Source organism: Elephas maximus, chromosome 15, assembly GCF_024166365.1.
Source record: "Elephas maximus indicus isolate mEleMax1 chromosome 15, mEleMax1 primary haplotype, whole genome shotgun sequence".
Taxonomy (NCBI): Eukaryota; Metazoa; Chordata; class Mammalia; order Proboscidea; family Elephantidae; genus Elephas; species Elephas maximus.
Window position 1 is genome coordinate 53,527,987 of NC_064833.1, and position 21,180 is coordinate 53,549,166.

General features: G+C 37.4%; 1 protein-coding gene and 1 non-coding gene across 2 annotated transcripts in view; one reads left to right on the forward strand and one right to left on the reverse strand.

Moving 5' to 3' along the window:
• The window catches only part of MMP16 (matrix metallopeptidase 16), a 293,871-nt gene that overhangs the window by 68,148 nt on the left and 204,543 nt on the right, over positions 1-21,180 (forward strand). The window lies entirely within an intron of this gene.
• On the reverse strand, positions 9,099-9,205 carry LOC126059096 (U6 spliceosomal RNA). Its single transcript, XR_007513360.1, has one exon. It is a non-coding gene; the product is annotated as a U6 spliceosomal RNA (small nuclear RNA).

Below are 21,180 nucleotides of genomic sequence, written 5' to 3' on the forward strand. Positions count from 1 at the left end.
GCTCTAGGGCCTCCAATTTGAGAAACTGAACAGTTGCTCACCTTAGGGTAGGCACTTTTCTTTTTATGTCTCTACAGGCTACTAAGTAGATGATCTCTTAGAGAGCAATAAATGGAACTCTACTTCTGTGAGAAAACTTCCTCAAAGTTGCAAAATGCCCATTTTACAGTAGTAGGAGGCAACTTAGAAAAATGTGGGGGTGCAAGAGAAGTGGAAGTATGAAGCCATAAAAGAAGTATTCTGGGTAAGGTGTTAGGAGACCTGATTCTTATGCAATTATGTGACATTTTCACTAGGTTGTCTGATCTATAAAATGATAATTCTATACTAGGTAGTCTCCCAAACAGCTGGCAACTCTGTGATTTTATAAAAATTTAGTTAGTGAATCTCAACTCAAAGATTATTTTTTTTTCAAGTGAAGAAAGTATATCAAAGCATGGCATATTCCCCAATAACTAGATGCTATTATTCTGATGGGCATAAACACGGTTACAGATGGCAGAATCAGGAACCTGGAGGCCTACTGGTTTTCAACCAGGCATGATTCTCCATAAGGGGATAGGGACATTTAGAAGTGGGTAGAATAGGGGTATTTTTGTCTGTCTCACTAATGGGGGCACATCTAGCATTTTGAGGGAGGGTACTGATGCTAATGGTCTTATGATTTTGGAATTGCTCTACATAATGAAGAACTGTCCTTCACAGAATGTCAATGGTATCCCATTAAGAGACATTGATAGAGCAAGCTCTCATTTTACAAATGAAAATGCAATTCTAGTAAAGTTAATGGTCCAGATTGCTGAGTTTGTGACCAACCCAGGACTTCATGATCTCTAGGTCCTTCGTTTCCATTTCTCTGTCTTCCTAAAGCCCCTGAGTTGCCAGTGTAGATTTCCTTTCCCCGGCTTGGGTCAACTCCATCACTAATGTATTCACTGGGTCATACAGAAGTTATCTAACACAGAACGTCATATGTCAGGGTTTCGTTCTGTCAAATGTTATTTGTTTCCAGAACATAAATATTCCTGTAGTCATGGAATAGCCAAATATTATGGTCTCAAAGAACAATGATAAGATTGTTTTACAAAGGAGTTTGCATGTTTGTTTATTTTGTCTAAAGGTACTTTCAGACTATACTAGGAATATAATCACAGACTTTTCCTACTTAAGGCACCAATTCCCCTGCAAGGCTTTCTCTAACCCTTCCATGTCTGTGCAAAAGATTCACTGTTATTTTACTCGGTTACCCCTATCATACCACTTGCATCATTGCATTGTGATTTCCTGACTAATGGTCTTTTTCCCCCATTAAACTATTTGCTCCCTGTGAATAAGGACCGTGTCTTATTACTGCTGAATGCTCAGTGCCTCACACAGTTTTCTAATATCTTGAATGCTTGAAATCCTAAATGGAAAACCCAAAATGGATCTGGAGTCAAAAGACCTTAGTTCAGATAGATCACGTCCCTGCTAAATTACTAGCCTTATTAACTGGTACAGCTACTTGACCTCTCTACAACTCGGTATTCTTATCTGAAAAATGGAAATGATAGTTCCGCTGAGGACAGGGTTTGAATATCGGTGAGAAAGAATGCTTAGGCACATGGATGATACTTAAATTATACCTTTCTGCAGTCAATTTTAAGGATATTGCTTAAAGCAAAGGATTCAGGTGGTATCAAGTAGAGAATATTTGATCAGTTTAGCTTTTCAGGTCTCTAATTCCATCATGGTAAACATACCCATGGAAGGGAAATGGTAAGCCAGTACAAGGTGGTATCCTTCCTGATCACCGAAAGACTAATTAGGAACTTTTTTGAATCATTAGGATGATTTTTTTATATGTGATTCTGTAAACAATCTAATATCTGAGTTTATGTAATCATTTTTGTGATCTACCATATAGTTGCATTATCTCCACATTATGTAACAATGCTTAACTATGACACAAGAGCAGCCCCAGCACATGTGGCTAATGATGACTAGTCAGTGGCCATAGGTAGTTATCTGTGTGGTGTGTCCCAGGCCCAGGAGAATCTGAGCATGGCAGGCCTGGCCTATATCATGTCCCAAAGGATTGTTTTGGCAATGGAGATAACCACTACATGTACCTGCACTTATGAGGTGCTCAGTGCATGTCTGATCATTAATCTATCAGTGTGTCCTAAAATTTTTCTTGTTTCCGTTTCTAATACTTTAAAACATACAGAATGTAAATAATCAAAACTATGAGATTTTTTATTTCTGTTAAATAGTTATTAGGTACTCTTCTGTGTCTAACTCTAACTTAAAGTGATGTATATATTTGTCATTTTTGTAGGCGAGCTGGGGTAGATAAATATATCAGATATATACAGTATATATTTTGTGGAGGATTTTTAAGCACCGACCCCTGACTGGGGGAAATCTCTACTCATAGAGCCCCTCTTCCCTTTGGCTTTTCTGTAATTTTTGCTCTGCGTCGAATACTATGCCAGAGAAGTTTATACAGGCTATGATACATTTGGGAGCCATAGTGGCTCAGTGGTTAGGAGCTCAGCTGCTGACCAAAAGATCCACGGTTTGAATTCACCAGCTGCTCCTTGGAAACCCAATGGGGAAGTTCTACTCTTTCCTGTAGGCTTGCTATGGGTCAAAATCGACTTGACAGCAACAAGTTTGGTTTTTTGGTTTTATGATACATTTGAGAGGATTAAAAACAAACAAACAAACAAACAAACCCAGTGCCGTCAAGTTGATTCCCACTCATAGCGACCCTATAGGACAGAGTAGAACTGCCCCATAGAGTTTCCAAGGAGCACCTGGCAGATTCAAACTGCCGACCCTTTGGTTAGCAGCCGTAGCACTTAACCAAAGAGGAAAATTGAAGTCAATGTAGTTAGAAGTCTAAAATACAGAAGAAAATAGTTTATTAGGAAATTGCATCTTTCTTTGTGTTACATTTGTTTTTGAACATTTTTGTTGGGATAATGGAAGATGACATTATTATAATTCATGGAGCAGAGTATCTTATTTCTCGCAATTGATTTTCTATATCTGTAATTTATATAGTGTTGTGGTGGCAGAGACAGTGGTGCATAAAGAATCATCTTGAATTCAAAAACTTCCTTACTCTAAAATTTCCCATTACCTGAAAGGATATTAAAAACAAAGAGCTTAAAATGCCCTCAAAGCCCAAAGAAACTCAGAAGTCTAAAATGGGACCAACCAACAGCCGGTTTATAGATGGAAGCCAGCAAACCTGAACATACAGATTCTGGTGAGTAGCAAGCAGTTCTTCCAGGGAGGAGCCTCAAGGTGTGCACTTTCTGTCTAATGGTTGCAAAAAACAGTAAAACAAAAATGGGTGGCTTGTCCTCTCTTTCTGCTGAAGTTCCAGAAAAATGCTTTAGAGTTTTATGAAGTAAAATATTGTAAACAAGTCCCTATTACCATGCCAAACGTGCAGAAAGCCTTGAGAATCAAATAAACTACAAACATAACCTACAAAAAGGAATTTTTTTTAATTATTTGTGTTTTTCTACTGATTTAATAAAACATGGACGTAGTTTTGTTTCTTCAGTTAAGCCTATCATGCGCCTCCCTCCTGTTAACAGGTGGCATTCTGTATAGTTAAATTCAAGTAAATGTTACTGTTAAAAAGTACATAGCTTTGTCCCTGTGTGTACCCTCTTCCAGGTAACACTGCTATGCATAGCCCTGAGAGTTTCTGTTTTGTAATTTTGTTTGTGTGTTTTTGGTTTTGGTGAGAGCAGAGCTTCGGCTTGGATCAACTAGAGTTCAAAAGTCACTTTATTCTTAAGCATTGAAAGACTCACTTTTTTTGGCTCGGTGGTAGGCCCTGGAATACAGAGCTAGCCAGCCTTTAGCCTTAAAGAGCTCATAGGCTTTAGAACTTAGATACTAGCCAAGTAACCTTCACCAGGTTACTTTCTGAATCTTAAGTTATTTATGACCTCACTGGGTTGCTCTGGAGATTGAATGATATAATGTATGTATCATACTAAATGTAGTATCTGGATCATAAAATACACTCAGTAAATATCAGTTATCTTTTTCCTCTTCCATCTGTAGATGATTATATGGTCTGTATATACATGCATATTAATGGAAAGTACTTTGAGATGCTTCTTTTAGTAGACATGGAAGGTGATTCACACTCTGCTTGTTATCTTTTTTGCTCAAGAGTTTGTAAAGAGTCAGAATTAGAGACGGAGTTCTAATTGAGTGACTGGGTAGAAAACATACCCTCAGGAGTGAACAAGTATTGATTATATCATCAAGTACGGTAGTAAAAAATGAGCAATAGGGCAGGAGTTTGGGGAATTGCAGTTTATAGGTTTAATACTGTTACAAATTGTGGTTTTTTTTCTCATAAAAACGTAGTACTAATATGCAGTAAAATTGTTCAGCGCTGGATAATATGACTGTCCATGTGAAATAGTTGAATCGAAGATCAGCATATCTGTCTCCTGAGTGTTTTCTGATCTTCATAAAACATTATCAGAATCAGCACACATCTAATCCATTGTGTGTAAATATACTAGGTGATGGTAAAAATCACTGTTTATAGTGATGGCATTGAGACCTAAGGGAATGATTAAATCAAAATCACCAAGTTCTGCTTAATAAAAGAAGAAAATTTATAACATATTTGCAACATATTTTCCACAAATGTGTTTAAATACCTTCAGCAGTTCAGAATTCAGTGTATTCCCTTGCCTAGGACAGGCTTGACTGAAAGGAACTGTAAGATAGGTACTTGAGTGCAAGATCCTTCTGTAAATTCATTAGTTACCTGGGATCATGAATGTAATTAGCCAATTATCAATTTACATATTAGAAGCCATTTATGACTTAAAACATTAATGTCCATTTAATGTGAATAATTTACTTTTAAAACCCATTGCCATCAAGTCAATTCCAACTCATAGAGATCCTATAGGACAGAGTAGAACTGCCCCATACAGCTTCCAACGAGTGCCTGGTGGATTCGAACTGCCATCTTTTTGGCTAGCAGCCATAGCTCTTAACCATCATACCACCAGGGTTAATGCAGTTGTATATTGACACTTTGAGGATTAAGATGCGCCTAACCCAAATCGTGATGTTTTAAGTCATCTCATATATGTGAAAGGTGGACAATGAATAAGGAAGACCAAAGAAAAGTTGATGCATTTGAATTATCATGGACTGTGAGAACGAACAAATCTGTATTGGAAGTACGGCCAGAATGCTCCTTAGAAGTGAGGAGAGTGAGACTTTGTCTTGCTTACATTGGACATGTTATCAGGAGGCACCAATCCCTGGATAAGGACATTGTGCTTTCTAAAGTAGCAGTTGTTGTTAGGTGCCGTTGTCGAGTGGGTTCCGACTCAGAGCAACCCGATGTACAACAGAATGAAACAGTGCCCCGTCCTGCGCCATCCTCAAAATCATCGTTATGCTTAAGCCCATTGTTACAGCCGCTGTGTCACTCCATCTCGTTGAGGGTCTTCCTCTTTTTTGCTGACCATCCACTTTACCAAACATGATTTCCTTCTCCAGGGACTGATCCCTCGTGATAAGATTTCCAGAGCATGCGAGACATAATCTCGCCATCCTTACTTCTAAGAAGCATTCTGGTTATACGTCTTCCAAGACAGATTTGTTCACTTTTTTTGGCAGTCCATGGTATGTTCAATATTCTTTGTCACAATTCAAAGGCATCAAAGGTGGTGAAGTAGAGCATCAGCGAAAAAGAAGAAGACCCTTGACAAGATGGATTGACACAGTGGCTACAACAATGGGCTCAGATGTAGCAGTGATTGTGGGAATGGCTCAGGACCAGGCAGTGTTTTGTTCTGTTGTGCATGGGTTTGCTATGAGTCAGATCTGATTCGATGGCATCTAACGACAGTGTTTTAACAAGTTTAAACTATGATGTGATAAAGAATATGTACAGTAGTGATGTTAATACTCAAAACCAACCATTGCCATTGAGTCGATTCCGACTCATAGCGACCCAATAGGACAGAGCAGAACTGCCCCATAGAGTTTCCAAGGAGCTCCTGGTGCATTCAAACTGCCAACCTTTTAGTTAGCAGCCGTAGCACTTAACCACCAGGGTTTCTGTTAATAATCATAAGAATAAAAATGAAATATCCATTGATTGTACTTGCTGTTTTACAAATAGTATTTTGTTTAATCATTAAGCATTTTTTATTAACAGAGAGAAAGGATTATCCTTATCTGTAGATGAGCAAGAAACAATGGTTAACAGCTTTGTCCAACGACAACGGCATAAATTGACATCTGGTAGCCAATTTTTAAAGTGTCTGTATTAACTGAAGAACATAATGTAGTTAATATATAAACACGAGGATTTTTTGATCCTGTAGCTATGTTTATAAATAATATATTCACATCTTTTTCTAAATTTCAAGCTATACTATAATTATATGACTGTCATTGATGAATTTTTTTTTTAATTTTTATTGTGCTTTAAGTGAAAGTTTACAAACCAAGTCAGTCTCTCACACAAAAATTTATATACACCTTGCTACATACTCCCAGTTGCTCTCCCCCTAGTGAAACAGGCTGCTCCCTCCCTCTACTCTGTCTTTTCATGTCCATTCTGCCAGCTTCTAACCCCCTCTACCCTCTCATCTCCCCTCCAGACAGGAGATGCCAACATAGTCTCAAGTGTCCACCTGATCCAAGAAGCTCACTCCTCACCAGCATCCGTCTCCAACCCATTGTCCACTCCAATCCCTGTGTGAAGAGTTGGCTTTGGGAATGGTTTCTGTCCTAGGCCAACAGAAAGTCTGGGGGCCATGACCACTGGGGTCCTTCTAGTCTCAGTCAGACCATTAAGTCTGGTCTTTTTACAAGAATTTGGGGTCTGCATCCCACTGCTCTCCTGTTCCCTCAGGGGTTCTCTGTTGTGCTCCCTGTCAGGGCAGTCATCAGTTGTAGCCAGGCACCATCTAGTTCTTCTTGTCTCAGGCTGATGCAGTCTCTGCTTTATGTGGCCCTTTCCATCTCTTGGGCTCGTAATTACCTTGTGTTCTTGGTGTTCTTCATCCTCCTTTCGTCCAGGTGGGTTGAGACCAATTGAGGCATCTTAGATGGCCACTTGCTAGCATTTAAGACCCCAGGTGCCACTCTCCAAAGTGGGATGCAGAATGTTTTCTTAATAGATTTTATTATGCAAATTAACTTAGATGTCCCTGAAACCATGGTCCCCAAACCCCCGCCCCTGCTACACTGGCCTTCAAAACATTCAGTTTATTCAGGAAACTTCTTGGCTTTTGGTTTAGTCCAGCTGTGTTGACCTCGCCTATATTGTATGATGTCTTTCCCTTCATCTAATGTAGTTCTTATCTACTATGTAATTAGTGAATACCCCTCTCTCTCTCCCTCCCTGCCCCCTCTCGTAACCATCAAAGACTATTTTCTTCTGTGTTTAAACTATTTCTTGAGTTCTTATAATAGTGGTCTTGTACAATATTTGTCCTTTTGCAACTGACTAATTTCGCTCAGCATAATGCCTTCCAGATTCCTCCATGTTATGAAGAGTTTCACGATTCATCACTATTCTTTATCGATGTGTAGTATTCCACTGTGTGAATATACCATAATTTATTTGTCTATTCATCCACTGATGGGCACCTTGGTTGCTTCCATCTTTTTGCTATTGTAAACAGCGCTGCAGTGAACATGGGTGTGCATGTATCTGTTTCTGTAAAGGCTCTTATTTCTCTAGGATATATTCCAAGGAGTGGGATTGCTGGATAGTATGGTAGTTCTATTTCTAGCTTTTTAAGGAAATGCCAAATCGATTTCCAAAGTGGCTGTACCATTTGACATTCCCACCAGTAGCATATCAGTGTTCTCGTCTCTCCACAGCCTCTCCAACATTTATTATTTTGTGTTTTTTGAAGTAATGCTAGCCTTGTTGGAGTGAGATAGAATCTCATTGTAGTTTTGATTTGCATTTTTTTTAATGGCTAATGATAGTGAGCATTTCCTCATGTATCTCTTAGCTACCTGAATGTCTTCTTTAGTGAAGTGTCTGTTCATATCTTTTGCCCATTTTTTAATTGGGTTATTTGTCTTTTTGTAGTTGAGTTTTTGCAGTATCACGTAGATTTTAGAGATCAGGCACTGATCGGAAATGTCATAGCTAAAACCTTTTTCTCAGTCTGTAGGTAGTCTTTTTACTCTTTTGGTGAAGTCTTTGGATGAGCATAGGTGTTTGATTTCTAGGAGCTCCCAGTTATCTAGTTTTTCTTCTGCATTGTTAATAATGTTTTTTACAGTGTTTATGTCATGTATTAGGGCTCCTAACATTGTCGCTATTTTTTCTTCCATGATCTTTATCATTTTAGATTTTATATTTAGGTCTTTGATCTATTTTGAGTTAGTTTTTGTGCATGGTGTGGGATATGGGTCTTGTTCCATTTTTTTGCAGATGGATATTCAGTTATGCCAGCACCATTTGTTAAAAAGACTGTCTTTTCTCCATTTAACTGCTTTGGGGCCTTTGTCAAATATCAACTGCTCATATGTGGATGGATTTATGTCTGGATTCTCAATTCTGTTCCATTGGTCTCTGTATCCGTTGTACCATACCAGGCTGTTTTGACTACTGTGGCGGTATAATAGGTTCTAAAATCAGGTAGAATAAGGCTTCCCGCTTTGTTCTTCTTTTTCGGTAATACTTTACTTATCCGGGGCCTCTTTCCCTTCCATATGAAGTTGGTGATTTGTTTCTCCATCTCATTAAAGAATATCGTTGGAATTCAGATCAGTGTTTAATTAAATCTATAGGTCGCTTTTGGTAGAATAGACATTTTTATAATGTTAAGTCTTCCTATCCCTGAGCAAGGTATGTTTTTCCACTTATGTAGGTCTCTTGGTTTCTTGCAGAAGTGTTTTGTAGTTTTCTTTGTATAAATCTTTTACATCTCTGGTGAGATTTATTCCTAAGTATTTTTTCTTCTTGGGGGCTACCGTAAATGGTATTGATTTGGTGATTTCCTCTTCGATGTTCTTTTTGTTGGCATAGAGGAATCCAACGTATGTTTTTCTCGTATCCTGATACTCTGCTGAACAAAAATATGGAACACTTCACGAATTCGTGTGCCTACCTTGTGCAGGGGCCATGCTAATCTTCTCTTTATCATTCCAATTTTAGTATATGTGCTGCCAAAGCAAGCACTTTTTTTGTTTTTTAACTAGTAATTTTAGTCTTAGTTGATTGACTTACTTTCTTGGTAGAAGAAGAAAGGATTTGTCTTTTTGGATTTTATTTGTAAATTGATTGTCATTTATGATATTAGACTATGGAGAGACTACACCAAGTTTTTATTGGTAACATGAATATTCAGTTAGAGCTGTACAAAATAGAAAATATGTCAATATATGCTTATTTTAGCACCTTAGTCAGAGGCTTGCAGTAATTGAGTACAGCAATAGTAGGAAAGATATTACAAAATTTTAGATTAAAAAAGTAAAATAATGATGCTTTAGGTGGCAAAGAAAATGTCTTTTTATCTTCATTATGTTATAATATCTTTGATTTTGCAAAAGCAAACATGCATACCTTAAATTTGAGTGTTTGTGAATGACCGTATAGATTAAAAAAATTGAACTATTTTTGAAAAGTCACAGAACCATACTATACAAATATAAAAAATAGGTCATAATTGAAAAAAGAAAGTTTTTATTATTGGAAGTATTTTTACTATTTCCCTCCAATGATATCGTTGTAGGTTTGTTTTATCTTGTCGTGCATTTTTTGAATACATCATTTTTCATTTCACTTGGTCAACTTAGTTAAGCTTTCTGCCTTTTCTAGTAGCAATGAATGTGTTTTTGGAGATAGGACAAGGAAGCAACATTCAGTTCATTTATTGGGTTAGTCCTTGTTCATGCCAGCTTAGCATACTGAACTGACTTAACATTTAGGGAATCCAGGTTGGAGTCAGGTTGTTTCTGTTCTCGCTGACCTTCGGGGGTAAGGTAGCTGGAGCTGAGGGATAGGACCAACATGTATCATAAGCATTTTCACATGTTCTTAAAATGATCTTCATAATCAGTTATTTTTCATGTCTCCATAGTATTTAATGGAATCAACTTCCAATACTAACGTAGCTATTGGCACCCTGGTGGCACAGTGGTTAAAAGCTCAGCTGCTAACTAATAAGTTGGCAGTTTAAATCCACCAGCTGCTCTTTGGAAACCCTATGGGGCAGTTCTGCTCTGTCCTGTAGGGTCCCTATGAGTGGGAATCAACTCAATAGCAGTTGTTTTGGTTTTGGGTTTGTGGTTCTAATTGTTGGAAATGTCTTTTGTTGTTTTTTATTTAGTTTTTTATTTTTTGCTATGATAAATAATGGTAAGGTGGATCTCTCCATACATTTTGTTTTGTCCACAATTTTAAATTATTTGTTTGGGATTTATTTTCTAAAGTACTAAGTAATATTAACTTTTTTGATTGTGATAAAAAAAAAAAAAAAGATTGTGATAGATGCTACCAAACAGCAATAAACAATGCCTTGAGTTGTGCACATACTGCATTCTTATCAGTGTGGGAACATTATCATTTTTGTTCTTCTAATTTAATAATTGTGACTTTTTGGTCTAATCATTATACTATGCTCTTTGGCGACACATCCACTGAGAGCTCATTCAATTGTATAGCCTAACCTATTTCTTCTGAAACTGTGTAAATTTGACTTGAAAGAAAGTATCCAGAGAGTGCAGCTGTAGCTCTCTAGAGATCCTGGGGTCTGGAGTCAGACAGACATGGGTTCAAATGACAGTTCAGCCATTTTTTTGTGCATATGGTCCTGGACAAAGCACTTAATCTCTTTGTGCCCCAGCATCTTCATTTTCTTTACCTGTAATGTGAGAATGATGAATAAAGGAAGAAAGAAAGATAGGAGGTATATTTCTTCATGCAGTCACCACCTGAGGTCCTTGGGGTTTTTATGATGGTTCCAAAGTTGTCACATTGTTGTAAATGATAGATTAAATTTCTGAATCATGGCTGTGCAACTTGTATAAATTAGATAGAACTCAGTCAACTAGTTTGATTTTAAATTACTCTCTATCAATGATAGTTTTCTTTTTTTTTATTTCCTGCACTATTCCAACTTTTATACTGTGCCTTCTTAGAAAGACAGTATTTCTAAGTTGTTCAGGTTGAGAGCAAGGAGCATGATTCATTTTGCCCAGATCAGAAATAAAAATTTCATTTTCTGAGTTATAAGCGCTCTCTCTTCCCTGTTATTGTAAGCAGTTATTTAACATTTACTGTGCACCAGGCAGTATGGAATTTATAGGGCAAATTTTACTCAAATGGAATACTTTGTTCATAAAAAATAAAAAAGGTTTATTTAGTCTTTCTTTTTTTAGTGATTTCCTTGGTTTTAGAACAAAGGGCAACAGCTAATAGAAGGGAGAGATGTAGGGATGGAGATTGAGGTCTTAGGCAGACAGTGAGTTTTCAAGTCAGGGAGGGACATGATGTGATGTTAGGCAGGAATTATTATGCCTTATAGCTGACTCACTGAAAACTCACTTTGGTACCTATTCATAGTTTTTGAAATTGGAGGCCTGTTTTAGCTACTGATCTTAAGTATAGGCTTCTGACTGCAGAACTAGGCCCACTTTAATCATCTTCATTCTTGAAGGCTGGCAGGGAAGGAAACGATATTAACCCAAAAAGGTGGTAACACAGGCAACCTGGACAAAGCAAGAGATAAAGAGAAGGAGGTATAAAGCAAGCCTTGAGCAGGCAGAGTGTCATCATCGTTTAACTGACTTTCCTGGCTTCAGGCAATTAAACTAGAAGCTCTTTCTGTGTTTTCACTTGTCCTCTCCGTTAGTCGGAAACCCTGCTGGCATAGTGGTTAAGTGTTGGAGCTGCTAACCAAAAGGTCGGCGGTTCAGATCCACCAGGCGCTCCTTGGAAACTCTATGGGGAAGTTCTACTGTGACCTATAGGGTCGCTGTGAGTTGGAATCGACTCGATGGCAGTGGGTTTGGGTTTGGTTTTCTCCATTAGTCTGCCCTCTATTCGTGGAAAGCATTTTTCTTTCAGAGAGTTGAGGAGTAGCCGATCCTAGTATTATCTTCTATTGTGAACTCCATGAGATAAGGTTCAGACGTTAGTCCTCTTTGTATCTCCTTATACTGGATAGTGAGACAAAAATATATTATATAGAGAGTATACTCTCACTCTGTAAATATTTGTAAAAACTGAAATGTCAGGGAATTCGTTCCTTTAGTCATTTTAACAAATATTTATTGAATGCATGTGAGTCAGGCATTTTTCTTAATGCTTATGTTGGTGAACCCAAAAAAACAAAAAGCCCCTGTCCTGATGGAGTTTATATTCTAGTGGAATTCATGGCAATATATTATAAGTAAAATTAGAAAGAGCTTTACCATTAAAGATATTAAGCCTCGTATATAGTACATACCTTTGTTGGTAGTTGGTATCAAGTTGATTGTGACTCTTGACGACCGCATGTAGGCAGAGTAAAACTACTACGTAGGGTTTTCAAGGCTGTAACCTTTCAGAAGTAGATCACCAGCCTTTACTTCCAAGGTGCCTCCAGGTTATTTGAACCACCAACCTTGCAGGGCATTAACATAACTAGAAAGATTTAATATTTAATAGGTACATGAAATATGCCAATGACTGTCAAAAGTAATTATAAATTATATTTAACTTTTCATTCTTAGGTATTTTTGTTTCCTCATTACCTGTACTTTTTACGCATACAGGCAATCTCTGGATTACAAACGAGTTCCGTTCCTAAATCTTTCTTTTAAGTCGGAACAGTTAAGTGTGGTTGCTATCTAAGATCAGTTAGTCAAATGTTTGTCTTAGAGTACTTTTCTCTGCATAAAGATACTAAAAAAAAGCTTCCAGATACACTAAAACATCTTTAACATAATAACACAGTAATAATAATAATGTTTTGATGCATGTTGCAAAGTAGTGCCCATTCGTTATTACGAACACCGAATGTACCTCGAATTTTTAACACAATAGGCTTTACGGGGGTTGGTTAGTAACAATGTGGGACGTTTATAAGCTGGGGACTGCCTATACTTCAAAATTCGTAATAGACATGGCTTCTTCCTAGTAAATCTTCACGACTTTTGGCTTGTAATTCTTTCCTTGGTTCTCATCTGCCTTGTACATGTTTCTAGAGGGCATTGTCCATAGATATTTACTCAAATATACACGTGGCTGTCTCCTAGGAGATTCTGGGTTCCTGGAGAGCAAGGACCGTCTTGTGTCATTTTCTGTATCCTGAGGACAAGCACATCACCTTGTATACAGTAGGTTTGATAAGAACACGTATTCAAGAAGCTTTTGCTAGTGTGCAGAGAAAAGGAATATGAATGAAGCGAAAAACACCTCTGAAAAGTCTACAAATAAAAAGGTTTTAAAATCCTAAGTAAAATGCTATATAGAATTTAAAACAAAATTATAAATAAAAACCCTGCAATACGCCTAAGGATATGCAAAAGGGTTCCAAGTATGGATGAACATAGAGATCTGCACTGAAGATAACGCACTGAGGGCTGGTTGACGTTTTCCAATGTTAGGTTTAAAATGAGTACTAATAAAATTATAGCATTTTGAAACTTATTTGGTCATTCAGTCCATATGCTAATATTTCAGGTGATAAAAGTGACCTACAATGAAGTGAAGTCATATAGCTAGTCTTGGTTATTTTATTAAAAAACGGATGGAAACTAAATGTAGGCAAGCTGCATGAAATGTGAAACTGCTGTTTGATTTAAAGCTTTTTTTTCTGTCCCCCACACCTGTTTTTTTAATTTTTTTAATATAATTTACCAGAAGGTTAAGTGCATGAGATTATTTCATTTAGGAATAAACATTTCTAGTGGAACGAAAGTGTAAAATAATAGGACGTGACGCTAAAGAATTAAAATATAACCATACAGTTATCTGGAAAGAATCACAAAATAAATATTTATTTGGTATGTAAATTCAGTGGTTATCAGTTGAAGAGCTTAGAGTATAATTAGATGCAGTGAGAGTAGGAATAATTAAAATAAAAGCCACTTGAGTTATCTTTTAAATGTTAGGACGTAATTGAAAACTATTTTCAAGACCTGTAAACCTAAGAAATATAAAGAGTACTATATAGAACAAGCTTAATTTTAAAACAGTATCACATATTCAGCAGCTGTTTATCATGCCATGAATTAGCTTCTTAGCCTACATCCAATTCTTGTGAAAACCTTGCTAGGCAGGTATTATTATCATTATTCCTGGTTCATAAATAAGGAACAAATCCTTAGGGTGAAGGAAGCATCTCAAGGACACACAACTAACAAGCAAAGGTGCTCGGGGTCTGATCTCCAGTTTACTTGTCAAATTCTTGCTTTTTCCCTTTTCCTATGAGAATGTTTTCTAGCTAAGATGAAGTAAATTTTAGCTGATCCAGTTACTTCAGCAGTGTAAACTTGACTTCTTCTACTGTTTATATTTTTGTGTCGTGATATTCCATTTGGTGTTGGGCTTGCATTATGAAAATATGAAAGGGTAAAAAAAAATCTACCAACATGCTAGCATGAAGATTTCATGTGTTTCATTTGTGGTTTGTCAACAGATACTTCCCAGGATCTGGAGAGCATGCCCTCATTAGAACAATGCCTTCCTGATAATGTTGGCCTTTATTTGTCTGCTTGTTTAATGCAGTGCCTTCTCCCTAAGTCATTTTCTAAATTCATATATATATATATAGTATTTATATGTATATATACTACTGTTAATTACATGACCTAATTTTTCCAAATTCTTTGTTTTTAAAGAGAAAACTATCTGATTTGGTTTAGAATCATTACACATTTATGAATCCTATAAACGACGTTCAAGTAAAGTACATATATCATTTTTAGCTGGATAGTTTGAAAAGTTTCTCTTCTTGGTTTATAAATTTAATTTGTACGATTTGAAATATACGTGTGTGTGTGTGTGTATATATATATATATATATATATATATATTGCCCTGTGTATTCTGGTCTAATCAAACTATGACAATTAATTTAATAGACAAAACAGTTACAGTCGTATTGGTCTAATCTTTGAGAAGTTCGTTTGGTTTAATTTCACCCGACTAATTTTTTAATGAAGACTATCATTTTTTTTTATTTTTTAAGGGTTTGGTTTGGTTAAAATCTTACATATGATGATCCAGTTCTTTTGAAGCTCATTCTGTTGAAAGCAGAGCATCTGATAAAGTCTTATCTTCTTGAACTGAAAATTTCATGTCTGTGAATGTTGACGAAGAACAACAAATGGATTGTGCATAATGCTGATCAGCCAGAAAAAAACATGGGTGAAATGGAGATGATATTAATCTTAGTATTCAGACATAACAGCCAAGACAAGGAACTTATGGATATTTAGATTTGTAACAGGGACTTGGGAAAAACAAAAAGGCAGAGTTTCACAAATCCCAGGGTGAGAAAAATGTACGAATTCAAATCCAAGTGAGAGAAGAAACTCTCAGAATTTCATATGGCATCACAAATGATCCAGATGTGATAGAAATGTGGGTTTCCTTTAAAGGCAGAGAATTCTCCAAAGTTTCCCAGATCTTTAAATAGAGGTGCGCAAGTGATAGAAGATGAAGCAATTGGCAAAACAAATGTAATAGAGTGACATGAACCTTGACCCGTATCATTAGAAACACTGGTGCCTAGGATGAACGTCATGATATTTATGAACAGGTATTAATTGCAATAAAAAGAGCTTTGATAACTGAGTACTGTGAGGAAATACAAGTGTTAGGATCATTGCTTGGGAGTGAGTAACCAATGATTGAACAAACTGAGAGCAGGAAGAAGCTTTTAGGATCACTTATTTCAGCCACCCTGAAAAGTAAAAATTTTCACTACCACCCATTGCTGGATAGTCATTCAGCCTATGATGAAAATGGGTCACCTCAGAGTTTCAGTGTCTGGCTGTCTTTGATGTGCTTCCAAGTATGAGCAGTCACAAAAGATTCAGATTATGAAAATACAAACAATTTTAAAGGCTTAAGAATGTAGAGCCAGTAGTTCTTGCAACTGAAGCAAATAAAACAATATACATATCCAATTCTGATACCCCATGATCTAATTATTACATTGTCCATCCTTTTCATAGCTGAGCTGTAGACAGTGATATCGGTCACCAGGCGGCTGCTACCATGCAGACTCTCACGTTAGGAAGCCTGTCCTGACTGAGTGAAGTGAAGGGGAATGGAAACACCAAGGACTGTGGATTTAACGCTCCTGGGTTCTCTGGCTTAGCTCTGCAGTATTTAATAAGAATTTAATTTCTTTGGACCTCACTTTCCTTGTCTGCATATAATCTACTTGACCAAACTGGAGAACAAAATGAAGTAGCACTATATTTTATATTCCAGTTCCTCGGGTCCTACCCTCCTATCATGAGATCCACTGAACTTTTGATAATAACAAGGCCCTCTCAGAAATGCTTACAAAAATAAGACTTTTGACGGTAAGAAAACCACAATCCCTTTTAAAGAGTTATTTATTTACTTGTGCCTCTTGTTGTGGTCACTGGCCACTACTTTGGCTAATATTTTTTAAAATTCAGACATCATTTATTCATTCAGCAGCTGTTAGTTGAGCAGCTACGCTGTGCTGGGCAATGTTCTAGTGTTTGGCATACATTAGTGAAAAAAACAAACAGATTCCTCTTGTAACTCACATTTATTATACTATATAGTAAAGATGATGAGGATATATTCAACCTAGTATTTTAGTTTTAGATACATTTATGACTTAAAGAAAGAAAGAAAAAAACAGTGGAGAGGGAATCAGAAATGTCTGGACTGAGGAATCAAAGGGTAATTTGCAGTATTACTAGGATGGTTAGAGAACTTCATAGAGAGTGTTAACAAGTGAACAAAACCTTGAAGAAGGTGAGGGAGTGATTGAAATGTATATCTGGGGTAAAGTATTCCATGAAGAATGAGCATTCAGAGAGCAAAGGCCCTAAGGCCAGAGGAACATGCCTGTCTTGTCCAAGAAAGAGCAAGGAAGCTACATCACTGGAGAGGAGTGAGGAAGAAGGAAATTAGTAGAGGGGAGCCAGAAAGGTGATAGAAGGGGGCCCTGACCACTAAGACTTTAGATTTCATTGTAAGGGCATTCACTTTTCCAGGGAGGATGGAAATAGACTATAATGGTGTTGGGGGAGCCATTGGGACAAAAGTTGAAGCAGGACACCTGTTAGAAGGTTATTATAGTATTCAGAATCTGGCTTTGTTCTGAAAGTAGAGCCAGAAGGATTCGGAAAGAGTGTGTAAGAAAGAGACAAGTCAGGTGTGGCTTCCAGGTTTGGCCTAAGCAATTGGAAAGATACAGTAGTCATCAGCTGGGACATGGAAGATTGTGGGTAAAACAGGCTTTTGTTTTCTGGAAAGGGACAGAGATCTTGAGTTCGATTCTAACTAATAAGTTTTTACTCCTTGTCCCCTGAGTAAGCACCCATTCTGACACCTGACCACAATCCATTGCTAAAGAGCTTCTGGTCCTAGGGCCAACATTTATTTCTCTGGGTTACAGAGGGCAGAATGTTTCTCAAATTTAAAACTCATGCCTTCACGTTAAAAACCTGTGAAAACTGGAACCTGTGTAAGGTGGAAACCTGTCAGAGAAGGAAAAGCCAAATATTATCCACTAATAGAGAATGATAGAAAAGTGGTAAGACTGCACCCTATCAAAGGCGGAAAAACTTGTGAGACCTGGAAAAACAAATCAGTCCCTTTGAGTTCCGGCTCTCACAGGTTTTACTGTAGTAGTTCTGGGTTCCTGATGTTACTCTTTCAGGGTTGCTGCATTGGACAATGCCAGGGAATGCTATTTTCATTGTAGCTATTATGAATAATATCCCTTGGGTTTGTGCAGTCATCACACTGCATAAATGTATACAAAAACAGACAAACTCACTGCCATCAAGTTGATTCAAACTGATAGTGACCATATAAGATAGAGTAGAACTGCCCTGTACGGTTTCCTAGGCTGTAAATCTTTAAGGAAGAGAGACTACCACATCTTTCTCCCATAATTTCAACCACCTGCTTTTTGGCTTGCAGCTGAGCAGTTTAACCACTGCACTGCCAGGACTTCTCATGTGTTACTCCTTAAATAGCTCTTAGTTGTCTTTCAGTTTCTCTCCCCTTGCCTCTGTCTGTCTCTGTCACTGTCTGTCTCTATCACACGCACACACACACATTTTTTTCTCCAGAACATATCGACCATGCTAGGCATGGTGGATGCTAAACCCTAGAGGAATTTCTGGTGTGGGCACGTGCTGCCCAGAACCAGCTCTCTCTCCTGACCTAAGCATTTTGACCTTGAGAACTGAGAAAACCAATCTATGTGTCCCAAAGCCCAACCACATTTCTAATTTTACCATGAGTGGCTTTTCTTTCTGGGCCAAACACTGTTTTGTTACATGTAAATTGAAGATGGTCTTACCCAGCTCATGAGGATTTATGAGAATTGGATGAGCCAATGAGGATTCCAGCCTGGAGAGCAGCGGACAGTTGTCTAGGAGGAGCAGGGCTCCAGCCATCTGACAAGAGATGAGGAACAGAGAACCGTAAAGGAAGTCGTGTGGGATAGAGAGCTGGAGCACCTGGTCCCTGAATTTGGATGGGTATTAATTTCCAAGTTTTAGTGACTGGATGGTCAAAATTCTTGAAGTATTTTCTGCATTAGGTTGGATTAGTTTAGAAACTAAAATTGAACTGACTATTCAGCTTTGAAGTTCACTGGTTCTAGCCATGTGAAGCTGAGAAAGGCAAAGCCAGGAGAAATGAAGCACAAGGGGATTCTCCTATCCCTGTGTGGTCTCTTCCAGGAGATTCCAGAGGTTTCTGTGGAGGTGTTTGTTGTTTGTACTATAATGTGGCTAAGGAATAAGAAAATAAATCAATAACTTTAGAAATATAAGACATTGCTATCTATGCCACAATTATTTGATTATTCAAAAGTTTGTATGTTTCAATTAAATAGACCTTTTTGACAGTGATTTTCTTTCTGAAAGTCACCTGTTTTAAAGGTGGTTTTTGAATAGGTCCATATTCATTGCCTCCTTATCAATTTTGAACCAGCCGTGGCTATTTCAGAACTCATCAGATGAATTGCAACTAATGTTGAATTTTTAATACCCATTTTATCTTACAGAGCTAGTTTTGATTTGTAAGCAACTAGGGGGTAAACTATATAAGTGTTTGTTGAATGAATAGGTAAACCAATCTTTCTATGAGTAGATTCACTGGGTCCGGTGGGATCAGATCAAATTTAACCTTATAATGTGCGTGAAGAAGCACTATAATAGGATGCAAAGTGACAAGTAGTTATAAAGTTTAAGAAAATGCAATTATTGAATTTGAAACATTAGAAGCTGGACTTCTATATTTTTAAAATGAGCCTTTATGTTATGTTCAGAATTAATTAAATAGATTCAGGAAGGGAAAAAAAAAAAAAAAACAGCTATGGTGACCTGTCAAAAGTTTCTAGCAAGAAAAGCATGGTAATAAAATGTAGACGTTTGTATTCTTGCTAAGGGAGGTGTTATAGATTGAGTTGTGTCCCCCAAAATATGTATGTCAACTTGGCTAGTCCATGATTCCCAGTATTATGTGATTATCCACCATTTTGTCATCTGATGTGATTTTTCTATGTGTTATAAATTCTACCTTTGTGATGTTAGTGAGGTAGGATTAATGACAGTTATGTTGTTGAGGCAGGACTCAATCTACAAGATTAGGTTGTGTTTTAAGCCAGTCTCTTTGGAGACATAAAAGAGAGAAGGGAGCAGAGAGACATCGGGACCTCATATCACCAAGAAACAAGAGCCAGGAGAATAGCACTTCCTTTGGATTCGGAATTCCTGCAATGAGAAGCTCTTACTTCAGGGGAAGATTGAAGACAAGGACCTTCCTCCAGAGCTGACAGAGCAATTGAAGCCTTCCCCTGGAACCAACACCCTGACTTTGGACTTGTAGCCTACTAGACTGTGAGAGAATAAATTTCTCTTTGTTAAAGCCATACTTGTGGTGTTTCTGTGATAAGTAGACTAAAACAGGAGATTATAAACCAGTCATTCTCTGAGTTAGAAATCCTGTGTTACAGCTTTTCTGATGGTAAGATGGTGTGTGTGTATTTGTGTGTGTGTTGTGTGTGTGTGTGTGTGTATGACACAGAGAGAGGAGAGGAATGAGATGGAGTAATTATGGAAGAACAGTGAGAAGAGAGGAGGGGAGAAAGCAAGATGATGACAGTCATATATATCTGCATACTTCAGTAGTTTGTCTTCTCAGAAAAAAGCCATGGGAATTGGCAATAAAAGAAGCTTTGCTTGTTCCTTTTCTCAGTGTAAATTGGTGCTTAATCTTATATCGGAAACCCAGAATTTAGACATGCATAGGAAACCCTGGTGGCGTAGTGGTTCAGTTCTATGGCTGCTGACCAAAGGGTCAGCAGTTCAAATCCCCCAGGTGCTCCTTGGAAACTCTATGGGGCAGTTCTACTCTGTCCTATAGTGTTGCTATGAGTTGGAATCGACTTGACGGCACTGGGTTTGGTTTTTTTTGATTATATGTTAGAAGGAAGGAAGACTGAGGCAAGCAGTGTGCCATGCCTTGTGTAGGTCTAATCCTGGCTCCAGTTTCAGTTTTCTGGGGGTATTGGACAACTCAAAAAGGGGTCCAAGGCCCTAGAATATTGAAAGATTACTAAAAACAAGAAAGCAGAAATTCAGAGCAGTTTTTGATTGTAGTGGATATTCAAACTATCTGTATTTCTCTAAATGTTACCTCACATAATTTACTAAAGTTAAAAAGAAATAAATGATTTTCTTTAATTGATAATACGTGGTTATTTTCACATATATGCCAGAAAATGTACATTCAAATTGTGCTTGCTTCCAAAGTCTGTCATGCTGTGACTGACATCAGAACATTTTCCTATAAATAGAAGGCATTCACAAGTGGTTGATTGAACATGTTTGCACAAAAAGGATTCGTATGTTAGGAGGAAAATTTTCCATGGATCAATCATTGTTAAATTTGGGAAAGACTTGCCAAGTTCTCTGGATGTATTTTAAAAGTCA